Consider the following 12,240-nt stretch of genomic DNA (forward strand, 5'->3'; position numbering starts at 1 on the left):
TTCTATAAACTACTCTTAACTCCTGAAGAATCGCCTTTTTCATTCTATACACAGCTTCCCTCCCTTCATTTTGTCCCGCTTGTCTACAAATGTAACAAATGTGCCAGGTTCGGTGGCTCACGCCTGTAATCCCAGCACTCTGGGAAGAGGAGGCAGGCAGGATCACCTGAGGCCAGGAATTCGAGACCAGCCTGGCCAACATGGTGGAACCCCATCTCTACTAAAAATACCAAAAAAAATAATAATAATAATTAATTAGGCTTACTCCAGCTACTCAAGAGTCTGAGGCACGAGAATCCCTTCAACCTGGGAGGCAGAGGTTGGAGTGAGCTGAGGCCGTGCCACTGCACTCCAGCCTGGGCGATCAGTTTGAGAGTCGGTCTCAAAACAAAAAAGAACCTGAATTGTTTGGCCGGGTGCAATTACTGATGCCTGTAATCCTAACACTTCAGGAGACCGAGCCAGGCGGAACGCTTAGGTCCAGGAGTTCAAGACCAACCTGGGCAGCACGGTGAAACCCCATCTCTACAAAAATTGCAAAAATGTACTGGGCGTGGTGGTGTGGCGCCTGTTGTCCCAGCTACTCAGATGCTGAGGTGAGAGGATCGCTTGAGCTTGGGAGGTCGAGGATGCAGTGAATCCAGATCGTGCCACTGCACTCCAGCCTGTGTAACAGAGAGAGACTATCTAAAAATAAAAAATTAAAAAAAAATTAAAAAGAATCTGAATTGTAGTTCAGACCCATAACCTACCACATACAAGAATCTCATCCTCTTCACTCCTGCCTAAGAGAGACATATTTGTTCTTTACCAAATGCAAAGTTATCTGGTCTCTTTAATTTCTTCTCTCCCTCTTCTGGAAAACTGCCTAGGCGAAGACACTTTCCAGATCAAGCAGTGTCATGGGGCAGCAAATGACCTTAAGTCATTAAAACAGAGTTTAGTGACTCTGCTGCTGTTTACTACACAACCTTGGGCAAATCCCATCTTGACTTCAGAGTATTTGAGTGGAATGTATGCGTAGTATTTGTAAACTAAAAACATTTACAATATAAGTGATAGATCATATTGCTGTTAGCAAAGCACAGGTTGCCTAGTAAAACTATCCTGGTCAAGATCTTTGGTTTTCAAAAGAAGAGCGTTTGTAGACAAATGAGGAAGTCATGTTTATTTGTAGTAATTAAATGACAGGGGAACAAATCAAGACACCTACTTTCCTGAATGTTTATTCAAAACATGGTAGAATTAGTGGTTAGTGGCCAGCAGAGCCTCATATCTGCTCCTGTTCTCCGTTGGCTGTAACACAGTGTTTCTTTTTTTTTTCTTTTTTATTTTTTTTTTGGAGACAGAGTCTCACTCTATCACCCAGGCTGGAGTGCAGTGGCTCGATCTCGGGTCACTGCAACCTCTGCCGCCCGGGTTCAAGCAATTCTCCTGCCTCAGCCTCCCAAGTAGCCGGGATTACAGACGCCTGCCACCACGCCCAGCAAATTTTTGTATTTTTTAGTAGAGACGGGGTTTCACCATGTTAGCCAGGCTGGTCTTGAACTCCTGACCTTGTAATCCACCCACCTCAGCCTCCCAAAGTGCGGGGATTACAGGTGTGAGTCACCGCGCCAGGCCCTACATGTTTCGATTGACATAAGAAAATCCAGCCTTGCACAGATAAGTAGTTGGGAAAAGAAGGGGTATTTCAACAGCTTTTCAGATATTTTTGTGGCCAATTAAAAAAAAAACAAACTACCGAAATGTTAGTTTTTGAAAGATTAGTAGTAATATGGAATCTGAAACCATATCGATGAACTTTTTGTACTCTGTTATATTAAAATCCATTTATTGTCTTACACTTTGAATAGATCTTTTAATTTACTATGTGTAGGGTAAAATAGTCATTCAGTGAGTTATGCAAATCATCACCATTTTGACACATTTCATTATACAATACAAAAAATATCAAATTTATTAATATCACCATCAGATGGATCAGAAAAGTCTTCAGATATGAACTTGTGAAGCTCACTGTGGTAGATACAAGTTTTCTAGATTTCCAAGTTTTGCTTGAAAGCTCACATTTTGTCATTGACACACATACTGTAGTTACTTGTTTTCCTTAAAGGGATAAGCTCACTTTATTTTTGAGAAAACATCAGCCAAATACTGAAGTCTGAAAAACCATAATTTCTCTGTCAGTGACTTTTTTAGTTTTTTTTTTTAAAGTTAAATTGATGTTCCCCAAAAAGGGAGGAATCTTGTATATGTTGCAGAAGTGTTTTTCCTCAGAATAACTATCCTACTTCAGTATGCAGCAAAACTGTTCTGTGTGTACTCCCATTCTGTCACATTGAATAGTAAAAGGAAATAAATCCAAGCAAGGGTCAAGATTTGATAAAATCAATAACTTTTACCACTTGATCAAGGCCATTCCTAGGTGAAACTGGCTTTTTTTTAACTGCGTGTGTGTGATAGTGAAGAATACAATGACTGTTAGAAGAGTTTTGTGCCAGTACCTTGATTTGTGCTAAGCTACCAGCAGATTTAACCATCACTTTTGCACCATTGGTGCAGGTATCAACCCAGGGAAAAAAGACAATATCTTGTTATTATTCTGAAAATAATTTGACTTCCAGGACCTCCTGAAAGGGTCTCAGTGATCCCCAGGAATCTGAGGACATTTTGAGGACCAGTGCTCTACATAACCTTCCTGCCCGGAAGATCAAACTGTAATTTCCTCTAAAACCTCTGAGAGAGTTAGCCTGAACGAGATCACAGAGAGAGAATTGGAAAAGCGCCAGGGAGACCAATGATTCCCGTCGACAAGGCACCTTCTAGGGAAAACTTTTATCCTCTTCTGCCCCCCAGTGGTCGACCACCAAGACCACGGCAGGACCTACCTGTGTTAGGCTGGGAGGAAAATGTTTTTTTTGTTGTTGAGGTGGCAGTAGTGTTCTTTCACAGACACACTTCTTCATTCACTTCTAGATCTAAAGTGTATTTGATCCTTTAGCAACTAAAACCCGGGAGCATAAATTGTCATCACGAGAAAGGCTGAGAACAGGGTCTCTGCTTAACTCTGGGGTGTACCCCTGCTACCCTTGCGTCTCAGTGGCCCCAGGGCTTGGCTGTCTGTAGCTGTGAAAACTTTTGCTATCTTTCCATTAAGGAACAAATGATAATCACAGAGCTTTCCTGTTACTTTTCTATCCTCAAAGCAAGCTTTCTTTTAAAAGGGTTCTAATTCATCTACGATAATAAAGGGAGGCCAACCTGGGATTACGAGGCTCTCCTCTGCACCTCGTTCTGTTTTCACTGAAATATCATAGAGAAAGATGAAATCCACACACAGATGTCCTAGCAATGGCCCCTTTCACACTTCATCCCTCATCCCTCTACATTGCAAACCTTTGTCAGTCTGTATCCCACAAACTGTAAGTGCTGTGAGGGCAGGAACTTTGTGGCTTCCCTCTTGTATTCTGAAGTGGCAGACCTGGATATTTGAGAGAAAGCTGAAAGCCAAGGTTACCAGAGGGGTCCATCTATCACCCACGGTGAGGAAGTGGAGATCTGAGGGGGCAGGAAGACAAGGTCTGGCGCGGGAAGCAGAGGCAGAGGACAGCCCTTGATGTTTACTCTCTCCAGTTCCCTCTCCTTCCCCTCTTGCCAAGCTACCCCACGGTGAGATAAAAACCATGCCCATGGGGCAGAGGTGAGCAATCTTCACATCAGCTGAGAGAAGATTAGGAGAGAGAAAAGGGAAGGAATGCCATGGGAGCTGGGATTGGGGGAAGGGGGAAGGAAGTCACTCGCCTGGTCATCTCCAGGAGGCCATTCCTGCAAGGTTATTCGTGCATAAGAAACATGGTGCAACGTTTACCTATGTAACAAACCTGCACATGCTGCACATGTACCCCAGAACTGAAAAAAATAAACTAAAATAAAATAACCATTTTAAAAAAGAAATATGGTGCAAAGATGAAGGTATGTTGGGGACTGCGTGTAACCAATAACATAGAAGGGACAGAAACTCAGAATGCTTTGTGAGGCTGAGCTGAGGGAGGAGGGGTTCGATGATGACCAAGAAATGGAAAAGAGTGGCAACTGGGGTCCTTTGTCACAAGCCTCTAATCTCTCTTACCAAATGGGAATTCTTCACAGTTACACTAATGTCAAAGACAAGAACAAGGTTTGGGGCAATCCAACTCCTCATTGTGCTCTTCAAGGCCCATATCCATCCTGTCCCTATGTATTCTCCCACTTCACCATCTGGCTCCAGCCCACCTTGAAATGTTCTAGCAAACAACCTGCAGCTCTCTAAACGAGTCACATCATCGCTAGTCCCCAAAATGGTCATCCACTGACATCAAGACCTCTATCGACATGTGCCCCCGTTCTTCCTAGCCCATTCCCATCCAACCATCAGATCCCATCTTCAGTGTCTCTGGCTGCCTGAGACAGGGCCACCGCACCCCATACTTTACCCTCATCCCTCTACATTGCAAACTCTTGTCGGTCTGTATCCCCCAAACTGTAAGTGCTGTGAAGGCAGGAACTTTGTGGCTTCCCTCTTGTATTCTGAGCACCTAGCCCAGCATCTGCACATCCAGATCAACACAGAAACCTTACAGTGTTCTAGGATCCAGCATTGACCGTGAACTCTTAGATCACTTGCATATACATTCTTCTCTAAGAAATTCTTCTTATGCTTCAAGTCATAGCTCAATGCTTCGCCCTCCTTGAAGCCTTCCTTCTCTGGTCTACCCATCCCCACTAATACTTGGTCCACCCATCCCCACTAATACTTGGTCCTTCCTCTGTGGCCATAGCCCATCTTTTGAACTGATGGTATCATATATCTAACTCTGGCTTGCAAAATATTTGCTCCATTGTATGTGCATCTTCAGCACTGGAGTTAAAGCAATTTGAAGGTAAATGCCACTTTCAGGCCTAATCTTTCTTTATTTACATTGCATTGAAGTCACTATAAAATATGCATTTATTTTACACGGATTTGGGGTAGGCAGGTTAGACATGTGTGATATAATATAAGGCATCACTTCTCACCTTGAAAACCAGCACAAGACAAGGATGCCCTCTCTCACCACTCCTATTCAATACAGTATTGGAAGTACTGGTCAGGGCAATCAGGCAAGAGAAAGAAATAAAGGGCATTCAAATAGGAATAAAGGAAGTCAAACTATCCCTGTTTGTAGATGACATGATCCTATATCTAGGAAATCCCAGTCTTAGCCCAAAGCTCCTTAAGCTGATAAACAACTTCAGCAAAGTCTCAGGACACAAAATCAGTGTGCAAAAATCACTAACATTCCTATACACCAACAAGAGTGAAATCAGGAATGCAATCCCATTCACAATTGCCACAAAAACTACAAAATACCAAGTTATACAGCTAACCAGGGAGGTGAAAAATTTCTACAAGATCTACAAAACACTCCTCAAAAAATCAGAGATGACACAAAAAAATGGAAAAACATTTCAAGCTTATGGATAGGAAGAATCAATATCATTAAAATGGCCATACTGCCTATGCAATTTATAGATTTAATGCTATTCCTATTAAACTACCATTGACATTCTGCAAAGAATTAGAAAAAACTATTTAAAAATTCATATGGAACGAAAAAGGAGTCTGAATAGCCAAGGCATTCCAAAGCAAAAAGAACAAAGCTGGAGGCATCATGTTACCTGAACTCAAACTATATTACAAGGCTACAATAACCAAAACAGCATGGTACTGGTACAAAAACAGACAAATACACCATGGAACAGAATAGGGAACCCAGAAATAAGCTTGCACATCTACAACTATCTGATCTTCCACAAACCTGACAAAAACAACCAACAGGGAAAAGATTTCCTATTTAATAAATGATGCCGGGATAACTGCCTAGCCATATACAGAAAATTGAAACTGGACCCCTTCCTTACCCCATATACAAAAATTAACTCAAGATGGATTCAAGACTTAAATGTAAAACCAAAAACTATAAAAACCCTGGAAGAAACCTAGGCAATACCATTCTGGACACAGGAACAGGCAAAGATTTCGTGATGAAGACACCAAAAACAATTGCAACAAGAGCAAAAATTGACAAATGGAATCTAATTAAACTAAAAAGCTTCTGCACAGCAAAGGAAGCCATCAACACGTAAACAGACAACCTACAAAACGGGAGAAAATTTTTGCAAACTATGCATATGACAAAGGTCTAATATCCATCATCTATAAGGAGCTTAAATGAATTTATATACACACACACAAAAAAACCCCATTAAAAATGGGCAAAGGACATGAACAGATACTTTTCAAAAGAAGACATACATGCTGCCAAAAAGTATATTTTAAAAAGCTCAACATCACTGATCATTAGAGAAATGCAAGTCAAAACCATCTTCTACCAGTCAGAATAGCTATTAATGAAAAGTCAAAAAATAACAGATGCTGGAGAGGTTGCAGAGAAAAAGGAATGCTTATACACTGCTGGTGGGAGTGTAAATTAGTTCAATCATTGTGGAAGACAGTGTGGCAATTCCTCAAGGACCTAAAAACAGAAATACTATTCGACCCAGCAATCCCATTACTGGGTTTATACTCAAAGAAATATAAATTGTTCTATTATAGAGACACATGCATATATATGTTTATTGCACCATTATTCACAAAAGTAAAGACATAGAATCAACCCAAATGCGATAGACTGGATAAAGAAAATGTGGTATATATGCACCATGCAATACTATATAGCCCTAAAAAATAATGAGATAATATCATTTACAGTAATGTGGATGGAGCTGGAGGCCACTATTTTTAGCAGACTAACTCAGGAACAGAACACATGTTCTTACTTTATAAATGGGAGCTAAATGATGAGAACACATGGACACACAGAGGAAAACAACACACACTGGAGCCTATCAGAGGGTGAAGGGTGGGAGGACAGAGAGGATCAGGAAAAATAACTAATGGGTGAGGCTTAATACCTGGGTGATGAAATAATCTGTGCAACAAACCCCCATGACACAAGTTTACCTATATAACAAATCGGCACATGTAACGCAACTTAAAATAAAAGTTAAATTTTAAAAAAGATACAAAATGATGGGGGGCGGTTCCAAGATGGCTGAATAGGAACAGCTCCAGTCCACAGCTCCCAGTGTGAGTGACACAGAAGATGGGTGATTTCTGCATTTCCAACTGAGGTACCAGGTTCATCTCACTGGGGCTTGTCAGACAGTGGGTGCAGGACAGTGAGTGCAGCACATCGAGCATGAGCCGAAGCAGGGCGAGGCATCACCTCACCTGGGAAGTGCAAAGTATCAGGGAATTCCCTTTCATAGCCAAGCAAAGCTGTGACAGATGGCACCTGGAAAATCGGGTCACTCCCACCCTAATACTGTGCTTTTCCGATGGTCTTAGCAAACAGCACACCAGGAGATGATATCCCGTGCATGGCTCAGAGGGTCCCACGCCCATGGAGCCTCACTCATTGCTAGCACAGCAGTGTGAGATCAAACTGCAAGGTGGCAGTGAGGCTGGGGGAGGGGTGCCCGCCATTGCTGAGGCTTGAGTAGGTAAACAAAGTGGCCTGGGAAGCTCAAACTGGGTGGAGCCACAGCAGCTCAAGGAGGCCTGCCTGCCTCTGTAGACTCCACCTCTGGGGGCAGGGCATAGCCGAACAAAAGGCAGCAGAAACTTCTGCAGACTTAAATGTCCCTGTGTGACAGCTTTGAAGAGAGTAGTGGTTCTCCCAGCACGGAGTTTGAGATCTGAGAATGGACAGACTGCCTCCTCAAGTGGGTCCCTGACCCCTGAGTAGCCTAACTGGGAGGCATCCCCCAGCAGGGGCAGACTGACACCTCACACGGCCGGGTACCCCTGTGAGACAAAACTTCCAGAGGAACGATCAGGCAGCAACATTTGCTGTTCAGCAATATTCGCTGTTACCCACAAAGGGAAGTCCATCAGACTAACAGCTGATCTCTCGGCAGAAACTCTACAAGCCAGAAGAGAGTGGGGGCCAATATTCAACATTTTTAAAGAAAAGAATTTTCAACCTAGAATTTCATACCCGGCCAAACTAAACTTCATAAGTGAAGGAGAAATAAAATCCTTTATAGACAAGCAAATGCTGAGAGATTTTGCACAACATAGGTTAAAAGTAGAGGGCTTAAGTAACACCCCTCTAAGCATTTGTTTTCAATACTTCCTAGAAGTGGTTGCATTTGGGAATGGAATTGTGAAAACTTGATGCTTAGAAGCGAATGCAGGCTGTTCATTGAGTGGTTGGGGTGGGGGCAGGGGGCTGAGGAGGTATGCAGAGAGAAGGGTTCTGTGCTCCTGAGATTAGTTCAGATGGTCTAACCATTGTTCTATATGTGCATTTTAGTTAATATTGTGTATTAAAGGATAAGTCTTAATGCTCAAAGTATGTTAAAAATAGATGTAGTTTTTGTTAGTTTTTAGGAAGGCCTGTCTTCTGGGAGTGACCTTTATTAGTCCACCTCTTGGAGCCAGACGTCCTATACTTAGTCACTGGGATGGTGGAAGAGGGAGAAGAGGAAGGGTGAAAGGAAGGGCTCTTTGCTAGTATCTCCATATCTAGACGATGGGTTTAGATGATAACCACAGGTCTATATGAGCGTTTTTAGTAAAGTGCCTGTGTTCATTTTGGACAAAGTTATTATTTTGCAACATCTGAGCTGTATGAATGGGGTGACAACTTATGATAAAAACCAGAGCTAGTGAATTAGCCTATTTGTAAATACGTTTGTTATAATTGATAGAAAAGATGCATCTTGGACATGGAATTGTTAAGTCACCTCTGAGCAGTGTATGTCAGGACTTGTTCATTAGGTTGGCAGCAGAGGGACAGAAGGAAGTATACAGGCAGAGATGTATGCAGATGTGTCCATATATGTCCATGTTTACATTTTGATAGCCATTGATGTATGCATCTCTTTTGGCTGTACTATAAGAATACATTAAGTGATTCAATGGAAATATACTTTGCTAATATTTTAATGGTATAGATCTGCTAATGAATTCTCTTAAAAACATTATACTTAGTGTATTCTGTTGCCGTGTGTTTCATTTTAAATTGAGCATTAAGGGAATGCAGCATTTAAATCGGAACTCTGCCAATGCTTTTATCTAGAGGCGTGTTGCCATTTTTGTCGTCTATGAAATTTTTGTCTCAAGAAAGGGAGGATTACCTTTTTTTTTTAGCAGTTCGAGTTGGTGTAGTGTATTCCTGGTTATCAAAATACTCATATAGCTTTGGGATTTTGAATTGGTAAATATTCATGATGTGTGAAAAAAATCGTGATACATACTGTACAATCTCAGTCCCATAGAATTGGATGCTGTGCCTACACACAGGAATTAGAAGAACATGTCAAACTATAAACTGCTTGTGATTGTGAATGGCTTTGTTCTTTGCTTCTTGTGTTTTTCCGTTTCCTACGACGCACATATTACCTTTTAAAAAATAAAGGTTATTTTAAAAGCCTGTATAAAAACAAAGAAATAAAGGGTATTCAATAAGGAAAAGAGAGAGTCAAATTGTCCCTGTTTGCAGATGGCATGATTGTATATATAGAAAACCCCCATGTCTCAGCCCCAAATCTCTTTAAGCTGATAAGCAACTTCAGCAGAGTCTCAGGATACAAAATCAAGTGCAAAAATCACAACCATTCTTATACACCAATAACAGACAAACAGAGAGCCAAATCATGAGTGAACTCCCATTCACAATTGCTTCAAAGAGAATAAAATACCTAGGAATCCAACTTACAAGGGATGTGAAGGACCTCTTCAAGGAGAACTACAAACCACCGCTCAATGAAATAAAAGGGGTTACAAACAAATGGAAGAACATTCCATGCTCATGGATAGGAAGAATCAATATCGTGAAAATGGCCAAACTGCCTAAGGTAATTTATAGATTCAATACCATCCCCATCAAGCTACCAATGACTTTTTTCACAGAATTGGAAAAAACTACTTTAAAGCTCATATAGAACCAAAAAAGAGCCCACATTGCCAAGTCAATCCTAAGCCAAAAGAACAAGGCTGGAGGCATCATGCTACCTGACTTCAAACTATACTGTAAGGCTACAGTACCCAAGACAGCATGGTACTGGTACCAAAACAGAGATATAGACCAATGGAACAGAACAGAGCCCTCAGAAATAATGCCACACATCTACAACCATCTGATCTTTGACAAATCTGACAAAAACAAGAAATGGGGAAAGGATTCCCTATTTAATAAATGGTGCTGGGAAAACTGGCTAGCCATATGTAGAAAGCTGAAACTGGATCCCTTCCTTATACCTTATACAAAAATTAATTCAAGACGGATTAAAGACTTAAATGTTAGACCTAAAACCATAAAAACCCTAGAAGAAAACCTAGGCAATACCATTCAGGCCATAGGCATGCGCGAGGACTTCATGACTAAAACACCAAAAACAATGTCAACAAAAGCCAAAATTAACAAATGGGATCTAATTAAACTAAATAGCTTCTGCACAGCAAAAGAAACTACCATCAGAGTGAACAGGCAACCTACAGAATGGGAGAAAATTTTTGCAATCTACTCATCTGACAAAGGGCTAATATCCGGAATCTACAAAGAACTCAAACAAATTTACAAGAAAAAAACAAACAACCCCATCAACAAGTGGGCGAAGGATATGAACAGACACTTCTCAAAAGAAGATATTTATGCAGCCAACAGACACATGAAAAAATGCTCATAATCACTGGCCATCAGAGAAATGCAAATCAAAACCACAATGAGATACCATCTCACACTAGTTAGAATGGTGATGATTAAAAAGTCAGGAAACAACAGGTGCTGGAGAGGATGTGGAGAAATAGAAACACTTTTGCACTGTTGGTGGGACTGTAAACTAGTTCAACCATTGTGGAAGTCAGTGTGGCAATTCCTCAGGGATCTAGAACTAGAAATATGATTTGACCCAGCCCTCCCATTACTGGGTATATACCCAAAGGATTATAAGTCATGCTGCTATAAAGACACATGAACACATATGTTTACTGCAGCACTATTCACAATAGCAAAGACTTGGAACCAACCCAAATGTCCATCAATGATAGACTGGATTAAGAAAATGTGGCACATATGCACCATGGAATACTATGCAGCCATAAAAAAGGATGAGTTCATATCCTTTGTAGGGACATGGATGAAGCTGGAAACCACCATTCTCAGCAAACTATCACAAGAACAAAAAACCAAACACTGCACATTCTCACTCATAGGTGGGAATTGAAAAATGAGAATGTTTGGACACAAGAAGGGGAATATCACACACCAGGGCCTGTTGTGGGGTGGGGGGAGGGGGGAGGGATAGCATTTGGAGATATACCTAATATAAATGACGAGTTAATGGGTGCAGCACACCAACATGGCACATGTATACATGTGTAACAAACCTGCACGTTGTGCACATGTACCCTAGAACTTAAAGTATAATAATAAAAAATGAATAAAACAAAATGGGATTATAGAAATAAATTCAAATCGATGAAAAATAAATAAATAAATAAATAAAATAGAGTCAGGTTCTCACTCTGTTGCCCAGGCTGGAGTGCACTTGTGCAGTTATGGCTTACTGGAACTCGCACTCATGGGAATTAGCTATCCTCCCGCCTCAGCCTCCTGAGTCGCTGGGAGTACAGGCACAAGCATTTGTGCCTGCTAAAACATCACTTCTAGTGGTAATTCTCAGAAAGAATTTGACTCACAAAAGACATTTAAAGTGAATTTTGCTAAATTAATCTATTCACTAACCTTCACCATAATGTCAAAGACAAATTCACATGGAAAACATTTTTGCCTCAAGTTGGAGAGGAAGCTTGATATGGTAGAAAACTCATCATTTTGTAATTAGACAAACTTGAGTTTGAATCACACTTCTGCTCCTTTTACCTTGAACAAATGATTTAACCTAATGATTGTTATCAAGCTGGCAGAGAGATTAGGGATAGGAGGAATATTTTTTTGTAAACAATGAGCAGACAAAAATATCCCATGAGTAATAAAATATGAAAATGAGGTCTACCCAGAAGCTAGGGATAGAGTCAAATAACATTTACAACTATATCAGGAGGACTCTTTGAATTACAAAGATGGAAACTGAACTCAAATAGGTTAAGCAAAAAAAGAACAATTAAATCACAGTTCAGAGACCTCC

The sequence above is a fragment of the Gorilla gorilla genome, chromosome 15 (assembly GCF_029281585.2).
Source record: "Gorilla gorilla gorilla isolate KB3781 chromosome 15, NHGRI_mGorGor1-v2.1_pri, whole genome shotgun sequence".
In the NCBI taxonomy this organism is placed as follows: domain Eukaryota; kingdom Metazoa; phylum Chordata; class Mammalia; order Primates; family Hominidae; genus Gorilla; species Gorilla gorilla.